A 22035-nucleotide genomic window follows, 5' to 3' on the forward strand; every position below is an offset into this window, starting at 1 on the left:
TACTATCTGGCAAGAAGGTTGTTGTAGAAGGCCTAGTAGAGATAATAAATGCTTCTCTGAGGGAGGACAGGATGCCTCCTTGCCTTAAGGAGGCAATTATTAGACCACTTCTGAAGAAGCCTGTCTTGGATTCCTCAGAGCTGAGCAACTATAGGCCTGTCTCCAGCTTTCCGTGGTTGGGCAAGGTAGTTGGGAGGGTGGTGGCCTCCCAACTCCAGGAAGTCTTGAATGAAACTGATTATCTAGACCTCTTTCAGACCGGTTTTAGGGTGGGCTATGGGGTGGAGACTGCCTTGGTTGGCATGATGGATGATCTCCAATTGGGAATTGACAGAGGAAGAGTGACTCTGTTGGTCCTTTTGGTACTCTCGGCAGCTTTCAATACTATCAACCATAGTATCCTTCTGGAGCGTCTGAGGGGGTTGGAGGTGGGAGGTACTGCTTTGCACTGGTTCCACTCTTACATCTCAGGCAGATTCCAGATGGTGTCTCTCGGGGACTGTTCTTCAAAAACTGAACTTTGGTATGGTGTCCCTCACAGCTCCATATTGTCTCCGATATTGTTTAACATCTACATGAAACTGCTGGGAGATATCATCAGGAGATCTCTGTTATCGGTATGCTGATGATACCCAAATCTTATTCTCCCTGTCAACATCATCAGGAGAAGGCATAACCTTCCTAAATACCTGCCTGGAGGCAGTGATGGGCTGGATAAGAGACAACAAGCTGAGGCTGAATCCAGATAAGACATAGGTACTTATTATGTGGGGTTGGAAGTCGGGAGATGATTTTGATCTGCCAGTTCTGGATGGGGTCACACTTCCCCAGAAGGAACAGGTACGCAGTCTGGGGGTGCTTCTGGACACAGAACTCTCCCTGGTGTCCCAGGTTGAAGCAGTGACCAAAGATGCCTTTTATCAGCTCCGGCTGATACACCAGCTGCATCCATTTCAACTGGTCACCTCCAGACTTGATTACTGCAATGCGCTCTATGTGGGGTTGCCTTTGTACTTAGTCCAGAAACTGCAGTTGGTCCTGAATGCGGCAGCCAGGTTGGTTTCTGGGTTATCTCAGAGAGACCATATCGCTCCTATTTTAAAAGATCTACACTGTTGCCAATAGGTTTCCGGTTGCCAATAGGTTTTGGCAATAGGTTGCCAATAGGTTTCCGGGCAAAATAGAAGGTTTTGGTTATAACCTATAAAGCCCTAAACAGCTTGGGCCCTGGGTATTTAAGAGGACGCCCTCTTCACTATGAACCACACCACCCATTGAGATCATCTGGAGAGGATCATCTGTAGTTGCCACCAGCTCATCTGGTGGCTACTCATGGATGGGCCCGTTTGGCCATTCTTCAGCTCATTTGGGCCTTTCCCCCCCAGCATGGTGACCATTTTGGAGGCTGCCGCACCTGTGCAATGGGCCTCTGTGTGGCCTGGGAACTCCCCTCTCTCATGATTCCCTGCGGTGGCAGATCTTCATATGGTGCAACACTGTTCCAAATCCGGTAAATTTGAACGAGAGTAAAGATCCATCCCCATTCCTGGTGTTTCCCTAGTCTGCCTACCTGGCTACACCTGGACACATGGAACCTCAAAATCTCCTTTGGGTGTGTGAAATGCTTCCTTGAAAAGTGGGGAGTGGGGGGTGTCACTGTGCAAAGGTTTTGGCCCCTATACAAGTGGGCCCCCTTTGGGGGGTTAGCTCAACTCATGAGCATGCAGTCTGATCAGAAGTTTTTGACAAAAAGTTATATGTCTGAGGAATACTAACTGAATCGTGCATGTATGGGATTCAGAAATGTACACGTACAACCCAATGCTGAGAAAATGGTTGCCCCTGAAAATCCATGCACCATATGGTATGAACAAAGGCATTTAATACATTAACCAAAACAACAACAATAATAATAAATGATTTCATATGAAAGATTTATTCTGTGGAAAATTATCTACACTAAAAAAAGAGACATATGAATGATTGCCCATGAGGAAGAGGGTGACCTCGAAACGGGCATAGAACCCGGGTGCCTGTCGGGCACTAATTTTTGCACTTTCATCAATTGCCATCTGCCAGCATTTGAGGCATTGGTTGGCGCTTTCGTCAATTGCCATTTGATATCTTATTACACCCACATCAGTGGAGGAGATATCTGGATACAGCACAGTGTGATTTGTTTGAAGACGTCATTCATTCAGCATGTGTTCATCCTCCCAGCACTTCTTTGATGATTTATATTCGTTAGTATGGACATTCATGGACATCAGCCTTTGGTATAATTTCGTCAGAATCTTTTTTTTTTTAATATGTGTACATATGGGTATCGTTTATTTTTTCTTATTGGTTATTATTAAGATTTTCATTTGGTGCTCATATATACTTTACTATTATCTTTTACAGTGTTGTAACCATTTATTATTATTATTATTTGTTTTGGTTAATGTATTAAATGCCTTTGTTCATACCGTATGGTGAATGGCATTTTCAGAGGCAACCATTTTCTCAGCATTGGGTTGTACATGTACATTTCTGAATCCCATAGATGCACAGATTCAGTTAATATTCCTCAGACATATAACTCTTTGTCTGACACAGGGGATTTTTGTTTTTGTTCGTGGCAGTGCAATTGCTGTCAGAAGAAGGAAGGGCTTGAATGAATGGCATGACATTAAATGCCCTTTCCTTGTAGAGGGCGGGAAGACCATTCCCAAAAGACACAATAGCACTTGGCACACCCCCTTGAAGATCATGGCCAGTGCCTGCCACCCTGCAGACATACTGATGCCTTGCCCACAGTCTGGCGAAGCGAGCGCTATGGAGCTTGCTGGACCAGGAAGAGGGAGGGGCTCCCCTGCCCAGAAAACAGAGGTTGCTGGACTGTGGATGAACGTTTGTGATGTGATTCACAGTTTGGAAAATTAACCATGGATTGGCAACCACCAGTTTCACATTACGTACAAATGTGGCCACAGTGTCATGAACCCTGGTCCTGACTTCAGATTCTATATAATGCACACAAATAATGAGAGAATAGGGGAGACTTCACAGCAGTCTGCCACCTGCTAAAAAACAACTGGCCTGCTTTGCTCTAATGAGAGATCTGATTTGCAGAAGTCAGCAAGTCAAGCTTTGTATTCATTCTTTCTTTCTTTCATTCATACATACATACATACATACGTACATGTACATATACATTTTATCCCATTCTTCTTCCAAGGAGCCCAGAGCAGTGTACATGATTATGTTTATCTTCACAACAACACTGCGAAGTAGGTTAGGCTGAGAAATACATGGCCCAGAGTCACTCAGTGAGCTTCGGGTCTTTCCAGTCTTCATCCAACATACTAACCATGATGCAACACTGGCTCTCATTGACTGGAGGTAAATATGATCACTTACTAATTTTTGCAGGTCAAACTGCGGTTAAAAGTTCAGCTGTAGGCACTGGCTCATGACTTGGCAATCCTGCCGTGGGGGAGTCTTACTGTAGAGAAAAGAACCTATGCCACTCAGAAGAGGTTACCTTCCTTTTCAGAGAGTAAGTACACTCTTCTCAAACAGAAATAGATTTTTAAAAAAACATCTCAAAATGTTGCAGCATTGTTGCATGGGATGGTTTGTACTCCCCCCCCCCGTTAAAGGGATACAAGAGTTATTGTGGACAATCCAGCTGCTCACTGCTTGAATAGGCAGTGTGGCCCATTTGCCCCAGCCCCTTGCAAGGAGCACAAGCCTGGTTGGAGCCCATTGGCTCCTGGGATAGTGCATGGGACTTCCAGCACGCGGCTGGCATTGGCATCCTCCCTCCTCAGACCTTCCTCAGCAGTCAGGGAGGATGGATGTGTTGGGCTTTTCTGTGGAGGAGGGCAGAGCTTGGGAGCGGCTTGGCTGCGGGAAGCATCTTTGGGCATGGCGGCTGAATTTTGGCAAGCAATAGCCCCGCGAATCAGGGCTGGAGCATGTGTTGGGGTTTCTGCTGTGGTGGTGGGCAAAGCTCGGGAACAGTTTGGCTGCAGGCAGTGTTTAAGGGCACAGTGGCTGATTTCGTGTGGCAATAGCCTCAGGAATTTGGTCTGGAGCACGGGAGTCCTTGGTGACCGTGGGCAGCAGTTTGGAGCATGAGGGAAGGCCAGGGTGGTAGTGGGCGCAGAGAAGGTCTGTGGAGATTTTTACAGGCCATGTTGGTCTTCCTTGCTGTGGGGGGGGGGCTGGTGTTTGCCCAGTGAAGGCTGCACCAGGGGGGAGGCTTTCCCTGGGAGGGTGATTGGTGTGAATCCCTTCTTTATTGCAATTTGGGCATTTGAGAAGGGTTTGGGCTTGGTTACCCAGATTTGGGTCATTGGGTGGCAGCTTCTAAATATCAAGGGACCCAAAAAGGCCAAGGGCAAGACTGAGGGTAGGCCTATAAGAGCTCCTAGGCGACTAGCTCCTCCTGCCTCTTCTTCTTCTGACAATGAGGATAATGATATGGGTGCCATCAGGGCCCTTATAGCCTGCCTGGAAGCCTTGGAGAAGGAGAAGCGCAAGCAATCTGCTGGGAAGGATAAGGGTGGGTGTCCTGTCTGGGCCCAAAAAGCTTACTAGGGGGACTGAGAAGACCAAACTCTTATAGTCATTGTCTGATGGATTGGCACTGGCAGCTTTGGAAGCAGATAACCTAGAAGCGACACCGCCGCCTGTGGACCTGACCCATGAGAAGGCTGGAGCGGCGCCCATGCTGGACACAGCTGGAGGGGATGGCAGAGAGCCTGGGGATGCTGGAATTGGTGAGTCACCTCAAGGTTTTTTGGCCCTGGGGTGTGCCCCCCTATGGGGATCCCCCAACTCCCTTTAGGTGGTACCTGGGTTCTTTTGTGCAGCTTACCCCTATGGCACATGTAATCAGGTATGGCAGGGGTTGAACCCATCAGATGGGATGGGCTGGCCTGTTACTGCAGCTGCTAGCACGGTAGTGCCCACTCTTTCCCCGGAACATTACCCACAGAGGGACACTTCATTACCTTTGAGGGATCACCTCAAGCCACCAGTAAAGGAGCACATATGGAGGGGTGAATTTGTGGATGTATTCCAGCTGCTCTTTAGGGAACATGAGCCAGTGCCCAAGGAATAGAAGCAGAATAGGGACCAAGAAAAAATAAACAGAAACCCATTGAACACAACTGGACCAACTGGTTGTCGGCCTTCATGGTCTATATGGGTGTGGTGCTCCATGTGCAGCCTGCTAAGGGGCCTGCACTGGTCAAATATTTTGACATTATGCATGTAGCCCTGGACCCCTCAATTCCCTGGAATAAACAACATCAGGAATTGTGGCTCCGGATAATGACCCCATCCAGACCTATGCAAAGTGACCGTTCTGACAGTGGGCACATCATTTCCAAGGCTCCGGCAGCACCTGTTACTTCACAGGGGGCTACACAGGGTGTTCAAAGCCCCCTACTATGCTGGGAGCTTAATAGCAGTGGCAAGGGCTCATGCTTGCCATGGAAGTTCAGGCATGACTGCAGTTTCTGCAGGAGGCAGAACTCAGGTAGCAACTGCCCTCGTACCCAAGGCTTCAAAGGCGGTTTCACGGATCAGTACACAGGGGGTAAGAGAGGTGGTGGGGCACCACAGGGATATGGCAATGGTAAAGAGGTCCAGCCCAATTAAACTCCATTTGCTGGCCCGCCATTTTTGGGATTACCCACATTCCGAGCAGGCTGAGTATTTGCTTTTGGGCTTCCGTTGTGGTTTCAGGATTCCGTGCACATACCCGAGGGTTTATAGGGAAGCCCCGAACTTTAAGTTGGTGCAGAGTATGAAGGCAGTGGTAGAAAAGAAAATGCATAAGAAAGTGTCACTGGGATGGGTGTTAGGCAGTGTTCCCTCAAACAGGGATTCCCAGATGTTGTTGACTATAACTCCCATAATCCCCAAACAAAAGCAGCTGGGGTTCTGGGAGTTGTAGTCAACAACATCTGGGAATCCCTGTTAGAGGGAACACTGCTGTTAGGCCCTTTTGACTCTCTCCCCCTCCCCATGCTTTGGATCTCCCTACTGGAGGTCATTCTGAAGAAAGCCCCTGGGGAGTACCACCCGATACACAACTAGTCCTTTCCCCAGCACCCATTGGTGAATGATGGTATTCCAGCTGAGCTTTTCTCAGCTTGATGTACCTTATTTGACAAAGCCATCCAAATTGTATGGTCATGTGGGAAGGGGGCCCTGCTGGCTAAATGTGACTCCAAGTCAGCATTTTGCCTTGTGCCAGTGCATCCCAGGGAGTTTGACCTTTTGGGTTTTGCTTTTCAGGGTTGATACTGCATCAACCATGCACTGCCTATGGGCCGCTCGGTGTCCTGTGCTGCGTTTGAATCATCTAGTTCCACGTTGGAGTGGGTGTTTCAGTGCAGGATGGGGCTTTGATCCGCTGCTCATGTTTTTGATGATTTCATTTTCGCTGGGGTGAGGGGTACCAATCAATGTTCACAGTTGCTGCAATCCTTTTTTGTGTTAGGGGTTCCTTTGGCCCAGGGGAAAACAGAAGCCCCAACCACTGAACTCACTTTCCTTGGTATTGAGCTGGACACACAGAAGGGTTGCTCCTGACTCCCAAGGGGAAAGCTTGACATATTGGGGGCACTATACTGGCTGATTGCATAAAGGCTAAGAAGATCACCCTTAGGCAGCTGCAAAAGTTATTAGGCTACCTTAACTTTTCATGCAGGGTGGTGGCTCCCAGCCGAGCCTTTCTGCGCCACCTCTTTGATGACATGAAAGGTATCAGGGAGCCCCATTTTCAGATCTGGGTTACAACCCCCATGAGGGTGGACTTGGAGCATTGGACCGCCTTCATCGGCTCTTATAATGGGGGTCTCATTTTGGTGGGGCACTTAGCTGCTGGTGGAGGCAGATCTGTAAATTCACTCAGACGCAGCTGGGGGTTTGGGCTTTGGGGTATACTTCAGAGGCCATTGTTGCACAGAAAAGTGGCCTGTTAGCTGGGTGGATAGGGGCATCACCAAGGACCTTACATTCTCAGAATTTTTCCCATTGTTGTGGCAGTTCATATTTGGACTGATCTGTTTTGGGACTCTACTGTCAGGTTCTGGTGTGAAAACCAGGCCACAGTAGATGTTAAAAACTGTCAGACATCTAAAGCACGCAGGGTTATGGCCTTGGTTCGAGCCTTTGTGCTCACCTGTTTGAAGCATAACATCCTTTTTGTTGTTCAGCATATCCCTGGAGTACAGAACAGCTTGGTGGACTACTCTGCTGTCAGGTGCAGCATTTCTGCCAGCTTGCACCGGGAGCAGTGCGCTGGCCTGACCCGATGCCTGCGTGGCTCTGGAACCTTGGCACACAGAAGTGCACAGGGCCATCCATGCCTCCCTGGCCCTGACCACAAGAGCAGCCTAGGAAGTGCAGGCAGGGGCAGATTAAGCTTTTTGGCTGCCCATAGGCAAAAAGGCTTTTGCTGCCCTTTCATCTTTTTTTTTTTTAAAGTGCCACTTGCATCTGTGGCAGTAGCTGCGGGGAGGGGGGAGGGGGAAAATTTTCCCCTTTTGCCCTCTACAGAATGCCGCTTTAGCGGAGGGATGGGGTGTGGCAGCTGCTGCAGGGAGGAGGGGCAAGGAGGGAAAGTTTCCCCTTTTACCTTTGAAAATGCCACAGCTGCATGGTGGGACAAGCTCCTTCCAGCTTCCGTCCTTGCAAATGACTGCACGGCCTCTGCTGTTCAACCTGTTTTCAACAGAGAGGCCGTACAGTCACTCTGAGGAGGGGATCTGGAAGGAGCTCACCCCTCCATCCCACTGCGCAGCTGCCGTATTTTCAAAGGTAAAAGGGCAAATGCCCTTCTCACCCATCCTCCCTCACCACAGACACACCCCATTCTGCCACTAACAGCAGCATTCTTTAGAAGGCAAAAGGGGAAGTTTTCCCCTCCCCCCCCAGCTACTTGCGCCGCAATGAGCAGATTGGGGTTTTTTTTAAGGTAAGTGGGCGGGGCTTTCTCTGCCCTCCCCTCACTCCAGCTGCCACTGCCCCCAGAGAGGAGCAGCAAAATTTGAGGAGTGGCAAAATTTGTCACTCAGATTTTGCTCCGTAGGCAAATGCCTACTTTGCCTCTTCTTTAATCCACCACTGAGTGCAGGGCTTTCCAGGACTTTAGGGAACAGGTAGAACATAAGAACAGTCCTATTGTTTCAAGCCCCAGGCCCATCAAGTCCAGCATCCTGTTTCACACAGTGGCCCACCAGAATTGGGCCGTGACCTGCACCACCTCAGCATCTAATTCAATACTTTGTGCATTTGCAATCACAGGGCTTAATCTCAAGTACCTTGGCTGGCTATCTGGTGGCATTTTCTTTTTATTACAAATCACAGGGTATTCAGGACCATTCCGGGGACATTAGGATCTGGTGCATGCTGGAAGGGTGGACCCGAGAACAGCATGCTAGGCCAGATGAGCATAGGCCTCTCTCTTGAGAAGCACTTCAGATCACCATAGTGCATTTTCCTTTCATATGTCTGTCCTCTTATGAGGCTGCACTCTTTCAGGCAGCTACTGTAGTTGCCTTCTTTGGGGCTTTCAGGGCAGAAGAGTTTCCCCCTAGGGGTTGGGGGAGTCCCTCTTCAAGAGTCCTACAGTGGTGTGACTTAGTTTTTCATTCAGGGGTAGCTGAGTTAAATTTGAGATTTTCAAAGATTGACCAAGGGGGCAGAGGGTTGTTTTGTGCAGAGCAGACAGCCCCACCTTGTACTCCATGGGGGTTTGGAGTGTTATGCAGCCCTGCATGTGTCTGCCAAGGGTTGCCTGTTCATCCATGCTGATGGGTGGCCACTCTTGCTATTTCAGTTTTGGGCTGTGGTTTGTAAAGCCTTAGCGGGTGCTGGGATTTCCACCAACCTCCTTTCCCTGCACTCTTTTCACAAAGGCACAATCTCTACTTTTTCTCATTTGGGTTACCCTGGTACAGCCATACAGTGTTCAAGCATTTACCAGCTATATGTGTGTTAGATTTCCATGGATGCAGTTACTGGTGGTCATTCTTCTCCTTGCAGGCTCTGTGATGCCAATGAAGCGGGCCATGGTCCTCATACTTGGGCACTCGATTGTGTTCTGGGCCCATAAAATGGTCTGTGGGGTCAAACCAGGAACACAGCTTGGGCTCAGGGAGTGGGCATCAATCTCATGGATCAGTTGGTAGGGTAAGTTATTTGCCCAATTTTTGCCTGTCATCTTGGAGAGCAATCCACCTCCAGACATTTTTCATAATTCACTTGGGGGAGAATGAACTAGTAGTGCAGTCAGGGATCTCCCTCATTCACAGGGCTAGGATGGACATTGGTTTGGTCCAGCTTCCTGGACTCATCGTGATCTGGTCAGACCTGCTTCAGCCCAGGGTTTGGAGGGGTGCCAGCAAACCGGGTAAAGTTGATAGAGCATAGAAGAAGGTTACTGCTGACCTGACCCACTTTGGGCAAACTCTTGGGGAGGGGGTCTGGCATACCCTGATATCATTTTTTTCAGTTTCAGAGTTGTACAGGGGTGATGGGGTCTACCTTTCATCCATGGGCACGATGGTCTTTTTGGAGCACCTACAGAAGGGATTGGCCACTGTTTTGCATGGTTGGTGCATGGTGTGGGGTGTTAATCTAGGCTAACCCCCGCTGTGGCAGGTACAGTGTGGTTGGGAATAACATCTGATTTTGGTGAGCACCTTCAGGTACACGTTTGGCAAGAGAGTGGAGAGGTTAATCCCCTAGAGGCTTGGCAGCTCAGGGAATTCTGATCTGGCCCACTCTACTCTGTCAAGCAACATCCTCCAGAAAGGCTTGGTGGCTTCGGGCGGGATGCCGCTAGGGACAGAGACCTGACCTTAGATCGGCTGAGGCTTCTGCCTTAGGGCAATGGGGTTGCCTGGAGCCAAGGTGCATCGCCTGTGGGATTTAGGTAAGGTGTGCACAGTTGTGGCATGCCTTTAGCTACCACACTGTAGGGATGCAGAGCCAATTCCAGTAGGGATGTGTGAACCAGTTCGGCGGTTCGGATCCGAACCGAACCACCCCTGGTTCAGTTCGGATTCGAACCGAACCGGGGGTGGTTCGTTTTGAACCGGTTCGGATCCGAACCGAACCGGTTCGGATCTCAAAAAGTAGCTAGGATGGTAGCTGGCACCTAGGGGTACCTGTCACCCAAACCTTTATAGATTTTTAATGAGATTTTCAATGAGACACCATGAATCCACTCTAATATGCTATCATAGAATCCACACTCAATACCTCAGAAACAAGAAAACCCTGTACCCCATGGGTTAGAAACCCATGGGGGTGGTTGGCACCCTATGTGCACTACACCACCACTCACTCTGGGCCACCCCAGCACCCCCCAAGTGCACTTATGGGGCTGCTGAAAGCTCCATTATAACTTATTATGAGGAAAAGCCTTAAAGACGCGTAAACTTCAACAATTCACCAAAAATCAGCCCTCTGCCCAAATCCTTTGAAAAAATTCAGGTAGCTTCCCTGACCCTAACCGGCACTACCACCAACCCCACACCGCTCTAGGCCACCCCTTTCCCCCCGACGTGAAGCGATACACCCTTCATTATATCTAATGGGGGAAAACCTTAAAGACACGTAAACTTCAACAATTAACCAAAAATCACCCCTTTGCCCAATTCCTTTCAAATAATTCAGGTAGCTTCCTTGCCCACCCTAGGAACTACCACCCACCACACTCCACTCTACGACACCCCTTTCCCCCCGACGTGAAGCTATACATTTGCTGACACCTCCATGCTTCTTTATGGAGAAAAACCTTAAAGACGCCTAAACTTCAAAAATCACTTAAAAATCACCCCTTTGCCCAATTCTTTTCAAATAATTCAGGTATCTTCCTTGCCCACCCTAGGAACTACCAGCCACCACACTGCACTCTACGACACCCCTTTCCCCCAAACGTGAAGCTATACATTTGCTGCAATCCTCATTATTCTCTATGAGGAATTAAAAAATACTTTAACAATTCACCGATAATCAGAGGAGTGTCCAATTGCCTTGGTATTTTTTGGGTGGTAGGCACCCCTATCTGTCTACCACCCACCCTGATTTTGTGCCCCTAGGTGCTCCACAATAGGGGATATGGACTGGTTCTGGTCCCATTATACTCTATGAGAAAAATAATTAAAAATATTTCAAATATTCATAAAAAATCATAGGGGTGTATGATTGCTTCAGGGTTTACATGGTTGTTGGCACCCATGAGTGCTCCACAATAAGGAATAATGGTCTGGTTCGAATCCCATTATATCCTATGAGAAAAAAATAAAAATATTTTTCAAAAATTCATAAAAAATCGTACGAGTGTCTGATTGCTTTGGGGTTTGGGTGACAGGTACCCCTGGGTGCCAGCTACCATCCTAGATACTTTTTGAGATCTGAACCGGGGGTGGTTCAGACAAAACCCAAACCGAACCACCCCCTCCTGGTTCGGATGAGCCAGGTCTCACGATCAGTGAGGCCCGGTTTGGGAAACACAGCGGGGAGAGTGGGGAGAGCACAGACGATCTGGGTGGGAGACCTGGGCAGCCGGATTGGCCACCCACACGATTGCCGGCTCCGTAATGGAGCCGGCGGGGGCTGGGGAGCTTGGGGGCCATGTGGCCCCTGGAAGCTCCAGTATGCCCTGCACGAGCACGCAGGGCATACCGGGGAGACCTCCGGAGCTGGGAGGTGGCTTTTCGCCTCCCTTCCAGGGGTCTACTCATGAGTAAGCGTGGTGTGGAGCCGTGCTGCAGCTACTCACAATCTTCAAAACCAGGTTTGCGGAGCGCTCACTCCACAAACCCGGTTTTAGGGCAGGGATAGTTAGGTGGGTTACCCACCTAGGAACCACAGGGCTTGCAGCTGAGCCTGGTGGTTCAAACGATGGGGCAAAATTGGGCTAGCCTCTGCTAGCCCGCTTTCGTCCCATCGTGTGAATAGCCTCCATGTGTAGCTGTTTTCATTTTCACTAACTTGCAAGTAACAGAGGCCATTTTCTTATTTAGCCGTAGTGCTGCTGATGCTTTTTCCTTTACAGTATAATATTCATTAGTTAAGTAGGGGGGAAATGTTGCCCAGTCGCCACCAAATGTTACTGAACTGCTGTCCATAAAAACAGTAATAGTGGCCATGTGGCTTTTTTTTTTTTTTAATAGTAGCTGCAAAGATGTCAAACCCAAAATTAAAACAAAATTTGTATGAGCATTTAGAAAGCTGTTCTTAATTGCTGTAAAAGATGATATTCACACAGGAAAATCTTGGGAATATATAACTGATCATCCCTGATGTAATGAAGGAAAAAAATGGGGGTGGGGTACAGGTCAGCCATTTAAAAATGTTTCTAAGTCTCTGTTGATGCCAGTGAGTTAGTAAACCATACATTTAAATTGCTTCCATTCAAATTAAAGCGGGGGGGGATGTTTATATTGGGCTGAATTGTACTCCTGCCTTAAAGGAGTACAGTGCAGTGCCTTTTACATCATCATTACATCAGGAGTGGGCAGTTTTACATTCCTCTTAAAACTAGGAGGTACAGAAGTCTGTCTTCTGATACATGCTTGTCATTTAGGCAGCTAATTAAAACCATTGTGGTGGGCTTTCTTCTGCTGCCAGGCTTGTCTTAAGCACTTAAAGCATCTAATGATACGAGTAGGAAAAATGTAATACTTTATCTTGTCCTTAAAAATTATTATTCTAGTCCCTATGGTGGGATTTCAAGCAGGTCCCTGCACTAATCTCTCATTTGTATAGTGTTGTGAAATAGATAACATTAAAGGATTCTTTAACATTCTGTTTGAAGCCCTTGAGATTTTTGTGTTTTCTATTTGAATATGCAGGATTTTTCAAGAAGTGCATATAACATGCTTTCCTAGGCCTGGAGGAATTCAGTGCTAGGCACAAAGGTGCCTCCGTTAGGAAGGAACTATGCAGAAACAACACTTTTGGCATTGACTTGCCTTCCATGTACTGCCTGAGCATCTACCAAAAATCCCTTTGTGCTGTAGAGGAATCTGGGGTATGTTCCATCCACTCATATGGAACACAGGCCAGGCCTGTTTAGTCCCGGCTGAACTGAGTGTTTGCTGGAGGACACATCTGTAAAACTCCTGCAGCTGCAAATTGCTGGGGAAAGAAGATCAGTAGTGAAAGGCGAGCTGTCTTCCAAAAGGTTTATTTGCCATTCTTGATCTTCTCAGTGAGAAATCACAGCATTCCCCAGAGCATTGTCTGAAAAATACTGTTCTTGGCCGTAACAGTTCTGGTGGAAGCGCATGGAGCTATGCCCCCTAATTGTACTATCATGAAAATATTTTTACTTTTCCATCCTCCCATTAGTATTTCCTGTGCCCATTTTTCCTCTATTTTTACTAATGGGACAAATAGTAGCTTGGGGAATCATAGAGGAAAGTCGTGCGGTGGGGAAGGGTTTCCTGCTTCCACTGTTCTACTGATTCTAGTTGTTCTTCCTTGCACAGCTGCTCTTTGCAAAAATGCTGTTGCATCTAGTTGGACTCCTTATGTGCACTACTCCAAAACACATTGTAATGCAGCCAGTATGCTGCAGGTCAGAATGAAAAGTGGGTTTAGTCACTACTGATTCGATGGCACAACTTTACTTTACTTTACTTCTGCTACTACCCCATAAGGACTTCAGTGCCAACAAACTTAGACACTAGTTATACTAACTTAGAGCAAATATAAATCTCTTAGCATTTCCTAACAAAATGAATGTAGAGTGTGCCATTATGTAATTATGCTGCCCAAGTTCTTTTACCCCCTTTCTCAGAGACTCTTTGGTTCTAAAGCTACTTTAGTTCAGCCTTTCACTGTTACTGAAAAGCCCTTGTGCCTCTAGCCAGGGCTGCACATTTCCATGGTTGTTTGCTGCTGGTTTCCTGGTAAAGGGTGCTAGTCAGCTATACAGCGGTTCCCAACCTATAGTACTCTGGCTGTTGTTGAACTTCAGCTCCCAGCATCCCCAGCGCTACATGTACCTGGGGGTGATGGAAGTTATAGTACAGCACCACCGACTGTGAACCCCTGAGCCATCATATTCTTGAGGGCTGAATCTGTCACTTCTCTCTCAAATGTTTCCACCTCTGCCATCTTTTCTTTAGCGGCCTCCTCTTAGCTCTTTCTTTGCTCCAATGGTCTCAGCAATTGCCCTTCTCTTTTTAAATTCCTCCTCTTATTTCTGTTTCCCTTCCCATTGATCCAGAAGATTCCTCTGCAGGAGCTAATCAACACATTATGAAACCTGGCGTTAGAAATAAAGGATGTTGAGACAAATGAATGCTTACTGGGATGATAGTCATATTTAAGCACTTCTGAGTCTCATTAATTTCTGTGGGTGAATAAAGCATATGTTTAAATCTCTCCCATTATAATTAAAGGGAAACATGTTTAAATTTGGCTGGACCATACCTGCTGTCTTTTACCTAATTAAATCAGGAATTGGCAGCTATATATTCTCCAGATTTTCTCTTGTGAATTATTATATTGTCAGGCAACTAAAACAGCTTTCTAGGTAGCTCATACAGATTTTTTTAAAAAGCTGTGTTAGACATTTTTGCAGCTACTTCATAGTAGGCATGTGCCCAAAACGTTTCAGAGACCATTATAAAGGCCTCCGAAACGTTTCGGCGCTGGGGGTGGGGTTTCAGCATTTCAGCGCTGGCGGGGGTAGTACTTTAAGGGTGGGGGAGGGTGTACTCACCCCTCCTACCGCACTTCCCTCACCGGCGCTCTGTTATTTTTAAGCCCCTTGGGGCGGCAGCGTTCCTCCCTGCCGCCCTGTTTTCCCCATCAGCCAGAAGTGACCAAAAGTAGCAAGCAAACGTACACGGTAGACGGGTGTGCGCACATGCATCAGGTGCACGCGCACTCTACTTCCAACCACTTCCGGCCGATGGGGGAAATGGGGCGGCAGGGAGGAACGCTGCTGCCCCAAGGGGCTTAAAAATAACAGAGCGCCGGCGGGGGAAGCACGGCAGGAGGGGTGAGTACACCCTCCCCCACCCTTAAAGTACTACCCCCGCCGGCGCCAAAGATATTCATGCACATCCCTACTTCATAGTTAGAGAGAAGTGAATATAGATCTCACGGGAAAAGCACATGTAGATTTGAACCAGTTTTATTTTTCCCCCAAGCTCACAGCAACAGACTTTGAATCTGAAGAGCTTCTGCCAGCCGCCACAGCTCATGCCTATTGGTACCTGAGGTGGCATGGCGAGATCCCACCCTCCACCTGAGTGGAACACGTATCAGTCTCCCATCTTCCCGATCTCCTGCCATCCTCTACAGTATGTGTAGAGAAAGTACCACATTCCAATTTCCCCCATCACTCCAAGCTCCCTGCTCACCCCATGAAGAACTCCACTACAATTTCCCCACTCTATACACCCCTATGACAATTGCCTCCCTCCATGTTTCCTTGTCTGGTGGTGAAGTAGGCACCCCATTGCTCTTCTTCCACCTAAGCTTCTCTCCTCACTCTCTGCCCTTTGGAAAGGGCAGGAAACTGAGTAAAAGGAAGTGCATGGGGGGGGCGTGCACTTCATGCAGCTCCATTCTCTCAGGGAATGGACCAGAAGGGGGAAGAAGAGTGGCCTGGTGATAGCAGGGGCACTACCTGCTAAATCCATAATTGGAGTTTCTAGGGATTTGGGCAGTCACGCCCATAATTTTATGAATGAGGTACTAACTTCTCATCAGAGAAATATCATCAGTGAGTTTTAACACTGTTTATGCTCAGTAGTGCATTTTATTCCAAGTTATTAGTCCTCAAAACCCACTTTTTGGGGGTTTTTTACAAACTGAAACTTCCATTTTCACAGACTATATTCTTCTGACTATAAAGGATTAATATGATATCCGTGTTTCTATAATGTTTTGTTTGTAAGCCTTCCATCCAAAGAATGCTTAGACACGTGATCCAGTGTCAGAGCCAGCGTGGTGTAGTGGTTAGAGTGCTGGACTAGGACCAGGGAGACCTGAATTCAAATCCCCATTCAGCCAATAGACTTGCTGGGTGACTCTGGGCCAGTCACTTCTCTCTCAGCCTAACCTACTTCACAGGGTTGCTGTGAGGAGAAACTTAAGTATGTAGTACACCGCTCTGGGCCCCTTGGAAGAAGAATGGGATATAAAATGTAATAATAATGATGATGATGATGATGATGATGATGATGATGATGATGATGTCCCAACATAGCAAGTCTTATCTTAAGAGAACTGCTAGTCAAAATAAGTCTCTTCTTAATTTAATTTACAATAGAAATGAAAATTGACTACAACTGTCTTGCTTAATTTTGGCCTCACATACATTCATGTGTAGCAGTTCAGTCTTGAAAAGTGAATCCACATTTCCCCCCAGACATATGACTGTAAATCCTTTCTAATGGTATTAGATAATGGCGTGTGTGTGTGTGTGTGCTTAATTAGACTTATTTAGTTAAAGGTATAGTCTGATACAACTATCCCTATAAACCTTAGAGCAGGTAAAGAGCACATCTATTCAGGATATATTCATACTGAGAGTGTTATTTCATGACAGCACTGAGAGTCCACATTTCTGCTGGGGAATCTTGGCACACTTAAAAAAAAATTGGCAATATAGTCCTCCCATGAGATGCATCATGTTTGTTCTGAGCATTTATGTCACCTAGTTCTTTACAAATGCTCACAAATATAGTGAACTAGATGGATGCTCTCTGAAACTATAGTTTGTTTAGCTAATATATCTTTGACCTTGTTGCTGAAGCATTTTAACCAAGGGCAGAATCTAATCTTGTTCATTTAGAAGAGGAACTGTTCTGAAAGATAAAGAGATGTAGTAGTCCAAGTATCCAAGTATCTCAAATGAAAAGTGTAAAGTCCAAGTATCTCAAGTGTAAAAAATAAAATTGTTAGAGATTTAGAAATGGTCTTTAAGAGTTTGTGCCTTTTGTCTAGCTTTCTATGAAAGCTACAACCTTTGGTATTGGTAGCATCTTAATAATAATAATAATAATAATAATAATAATAATAATAATAATAATAATAATAATAAATCATGCTGTTGTAATAACTATACATTATAATATAATATAATATAATATAATATAATATAATATAATATAATATAATATAATATAATATAATATAATATAATATAATATAATATATGTATTGTGATAAGCTATATATCCTATACCATAAAAGCCTTCGGCGTGCGGCCGTGCTGCCCGTGTCTTTTTGGCCCATTCTGGGCATGCGCGGAGCGGAGCGCATGCCCAGATCGGGCCAAAAAGATATGGCCGCCCAGAGACGGGCGGCCATGTTGGCTCTAAGCAGGGAAAGGCGGCGGTGGCAGGAAGGACTGGCCCTGCTGCCGGAGAAGCCTGGCCCCGCTCACGGCAGCGGCGGCCGCCGAGAAGACTGGCCTTGCTGGCGGTGGTGGCGGCCGCCGAGAAAACTGGCCCCACTGGCGGCGGTGGTGGCCGCCGAGAAAAATGGCCCTGCTGGCGGTGGCCGCCGAGAAAAATGGCCCCTGGCTGGCGGCCGAGAGGAGGAAGAAGGGGGGGCCTGATCCAGCGCCCCGGACCGACCGGGCGCTCTACAAACGGGCGGGCGGCACAGCAGCGGGATGTATGCCCGCCCCCTTCCCTGCCATGTCTCTGCTCTGCAAAAGCGTTTTGGAAGGAAGCCTTCTGCGCGTGCGCGCGCAGAAGGCTTCCTTCCAAAACACTTTTGCAGAGCAGAGACACGGCAGGGAAGGGGGCGGGTGGCAGTACATCCTGCTGCCGCGCTGCCCACCCGTTTGTAGAGCGCCCGGTCAGTCCGGCCCGAGACTTAAGGGGGCGGCAGCTGCAGGGGGCTTCAAGCGCGGGAGGGGTAAGTAAAGCCCCCCCGCCCTAAATAGAACCCACCACCCCCATGCCGAAACAAAACCACCCCAAGTCCAGGGGACTGGGCCCGCTGGCAGCCCAAGGTGAGGCTGAGAGCAGCACCCCCCCCCACTAGAGCCCGTTATTGAAACGGGCTTAAAAATACTAGTAACATATATTATAGGGTATGGATTTCAGAAATAAGTGGGGCTTAAACATATCTAACCTTGGTTGGATCATCCCTTATTACTTAAGACATCCCCTTACAACTAATCCTAATCAACCTAACATCCGGGCATGGAATTCATGTTTTTATTTCTTGTCTCTGGAAGAAATAATAAGATCGCGAGGCTAGAAACTACTTTGATGGCATTTTTAAACCTTCACAGTAATGATGAATTGAGAAAATAGTTGCAAATATTTATTTTTTATCCCCACAGTAATATATGTGAATTCCTGAACACAATGGATGCAAACCAGAAACCATTCACAGCTTAATTAGTAGTCTTCTTTCTAAAGAAGAGCTTTAGTGTTAAGCCAGCTAAACTTGTAAGCTTCAGAATAATATGGATGTTCACTCCCAGTGCATGTCATCCTTCTGTGCATGAATGGCCAACAGTTCAAACAGGAAAGATTTAATAGCTTTCTAGTGGATGGGGAAAAATTTATTACAGCTGGCCCTGCGCAGAGCATCTGCACACTAGTTCTCCCTGCCACTTTCCCTCTCCTCAGCACTCATCACATGCTCTGGGCTCACCACCACACTCTGGCCAACCTTCACCCCACACCTGATTTGTGCACCCAGAGACCTCCCCACCCTCTCCCGAGCCCCATTGAAATGGGGCTCCCCACCTACTCCTCTCCTCTCCTCTCCTACACCCACCCCTCCCCACCTACCCCTTCTCCCTCCTTCTCCACACAGGAGCAGCAGCAACAGTGGCAGTTGACTGGCCCCTTAGGGACTTCACGTCAGCCTGGCCTGCCAAGCACAGGACCACCTCCCCTGACATTTTACCCCAGAAGCCAATCTGGCCCCTTGCCCTGGCAAGCCAGGACCACCTCCCTCAACATTAAAACACACCCTTGGCTGTACCACCTCCTCTTCCTTCCAGCTCTGACTGACATTAAACTCCCCACAGCTGTATTTAGTTACATGAGACGGGTTCATTTTTAGGTGCAGATGGCTGAGCAGAGTGAGACCTTTGGCTCAGTATCACTTTTCCACATTTTTTGGAACTTTGTCAGTTTGTGTGTGATGCAAAACTCCACTGAACACAGCAATATGGAAATGAGATTGAGTGTGCACATGTAGGACACAATTCTACATTTCAAGTTTCAACATTGGCTTGACCCTGTGATGAACTTTGTATGATAATTCTAAGGCTTCATCTTTAAATTCAAACATTTTCTTCCTTAGTAAGCTGGGTTGGGTTTGGGGCACGGGATGAAACCAGAAAAGATAGCAGACTGCTTAAAAAGTAAAAAATTATAACTTTTATTTTAACAAACAAGAATAACAGTTTATTTTCCTTTCTCTTTAGCTGCTGAATAATATGAACAAACATTCATGGTGTCCCAGGTGCCTTCCTGATAAGTTGTTAAGGTGTGACTTCAGCTAAAAGGTTTCAGTTGCTACCCTTGTTAATCCAACTACCAATTTTCACCATTTTATTCAGAATTATTTCATAACTACTCTCTATAATTAGTTGCCCAATGTAGTTTGTTTCTTACTTTTTTCCTGGCAGCAGGAAGTTAGACTGTAGCTTCTTATACTGACACTGTATCAAGCAGAGTATCAGGCTCTCAACTCATAATGCTCCTACTATTGTTGGTCTGGACTGGTTTGGATAAGAGCGAGCCCAACTCATGTGATGCCGAGAGTGCCAGTGGGGCCAAGAAGAGCCCCACTGCTGAGGAACCAGCGTGGGTAAGCTGTCCCTTCGCCCAGCCCCTGCCCACCCTTTCAGCCCCCTTTTAGTGTTAGGGATCCCCCTTTGCTTGTAAAGGGAAATCCTTGCCAGATTCGCCTTTACAAGCACCCTGAACCGGGTTGAACCAGGCGTTGAGGGGTTGAAAGGGTGGGCAGGGGGTGGGCGAGGGGACAGCTTACCCATGCTGGTTCCTCAGCAGTGGGGCTCTCCTAGGCCCCACTGGCACTCCCCCCAGCAGCACAGGCTGCTGGGGGCCCAGTTCTAGCTGGCGCTGCTGAGGGGGCGCGCAGATGGGGCCTAGAGGAGCCACTGCCATCCTGCCACGGCCACCGAAAAGCCACCACTGTGCCACTGCAGATAAGGTGCCTCCCCCCAACCACCATTTCATTCCCCTTTTAGTGTTAGGGATCCCCCTTTGCTTGTAAAGGGGAATCCTTAGTGGGCTCCCCTTTACAAGCACCCTGAACCAGTCAAACTGGACCGAACTGGTTCAATCCAAACTGGGCCTGGTTCAGTTCAAACTGAATCGGTCCCCTTATTGTGTGTGTATGTGTGGTTGTGGTTTAGCTCGAACCAGGCCAGTTCAATCCAATCCAATTATGCACACCCCTAGGACAAATGTCCTTGTGCCCCTAAGGGAAGGGGGACACCAGCAGGGTAAGAGCTTGGTCTTTGCTCTTCCTCTTGCACCTCTCTGAAGAAGAAGGCAGGGGGCAGGGGCCCATATTCACTTTTTGTCCCAGGGTCCATTCTAACTTTGCTATGCACCTGGTACTGAATGTAGCATCGCGTCTCCTCATAGAATTTACACCATTTGTCCATTTTCTTCTGGTGTAATTCAAGGCACTGGCATTTACCTCTACTCTCTAAACTGTTTTTGCCCTACATACTTGGGAGTAGATATGTAGAGCCAAACTAATAATTACTCTAGTGATTTTCACAATCACTAAAGTCACCCAACTAACAATGTCCTAATGTACTAAATGTACTAAACAAGTCTACCGTAATAACATAGTAATCTAGTTCTCATTTTCATATCACTTTGGACTCATCATGTTTCAGAGGATGTGTGTCAGGGCCAGACTGGTGCCAGGGGTGGCCATATACAAATCCAGACATGTATGTTTTCTAGCTTGACCCCTAAGATGTCTGGCCACAAGTAGATCCTAAAGTAGAGCAGAAAGGAATACAAATATGAATATGACGGATATTTATATACTGCTTTTAAACAATCGTTCCCAAAGCGAGATATAGCTCTGTTTACCAGGACAAGGGGGGAAAGTCAAGGTTCAAATGATTCATACCAAACCTCTAAATCCAGAAGCTTCCTAATATATGGCCATAGTGACTGTACACCCCTAACCCTATCTTGCACCTGAAGAGGGCTGAGGCTTGAGCACACAAAGCCCAAAGCAGCTCACTATACCAGCTCCATCTGCATCTAACAAGGTGCTCCGAGTTTACTTTTTATAGGGTTAGAAGCCAAGGTTTCTTGATATCACCTAGTTTTATTATGAGAAGCCTCTTCTGGTTCACTTATTTACCCAAGTCTCTGATCTAATTTCTTTCTCCAGTTGAACCTACCCTCAATCTGTGCAGGGAACTCACCAATAATGGGAGATATGTTACAGAATCTGAAACTAAGAGTTAAAGCTGAAAGACATTGACATGGAGTGATCCAGTGTGTACAGGCCTGTGAAACAGCACAGGGCAGGAAGCTAATGTGACAAAAACAATAACATTTATCACTTACCTGCTGTGATTCTGAAGGAGAATTTCAGAAGATTTGTGGTTTTCAGTTGAGCTTAAGGCCAAGGGAAACGGTTAGCTAAAAAGATGTGCTCCTCATCGGTGTCAAAGACCTTGGCAATTCCACTTCGATCTCAAGTTTATACTAGTACAGCTGATATCAACAGAAGATACCTCTATTAAACACTCATAAAAACCCATATTCACTGTATAGGTAGCAACTTCAGTCTTTAATGTGTGTCTCATTTTTTTTTAAAAGGTTATTTATTATTATTATTATTATTATTATTATTATTATTATTATTATTATTATTAATTTTGCATTTATATCCCGCTCATCCTCCAAGGAGCCCAGAGCAGTGTACTACATACTTGAGTTTCTCTTTCACAACAACCCTGTGAAGTAGGTTAGGCTGAGAGAGAAGTGACTGGCCCAGACTCACCCAGCAAGT

At 47.0% G+C, this 22035-nt stretch overlaps 1 long non-coding RNA gene across 1 annotated transcript; it reads left to right on the forward strand.

Moving 5' to 3' along the window:
• The first annotated feature begins 9122 nt into the window (after positions 1-9122).
• Positions 9123-21633, forward strand: LOC128349451 (uncharacterized). The gene is made up of 3 exons (XR_008318814.1): positions 9123-9198; positions 19445-19506; positions 21409-21633. It is a non-coding gene; the product is annotated as an uncharacterized LOC128349451 (long non-coding RNA).
• The last annotated feature ends 402 nt before the right edge of the window (positions 21634-22035 follow it).

This window comes from Hemicordylus capensis, chromosome 3 (assembly GCF_027244095.1).
Source record: "Hemicordylus capensis ecotype Gifberg chromosome 3, rHemCap1.1.pri, whole genome shotgun sequence".
NCBI lineage: Eukaryota > Metazoa > Chordata > Lepidosauria > Squamata > Cordylidae > Hemicordylus > Hemicordylus capensis.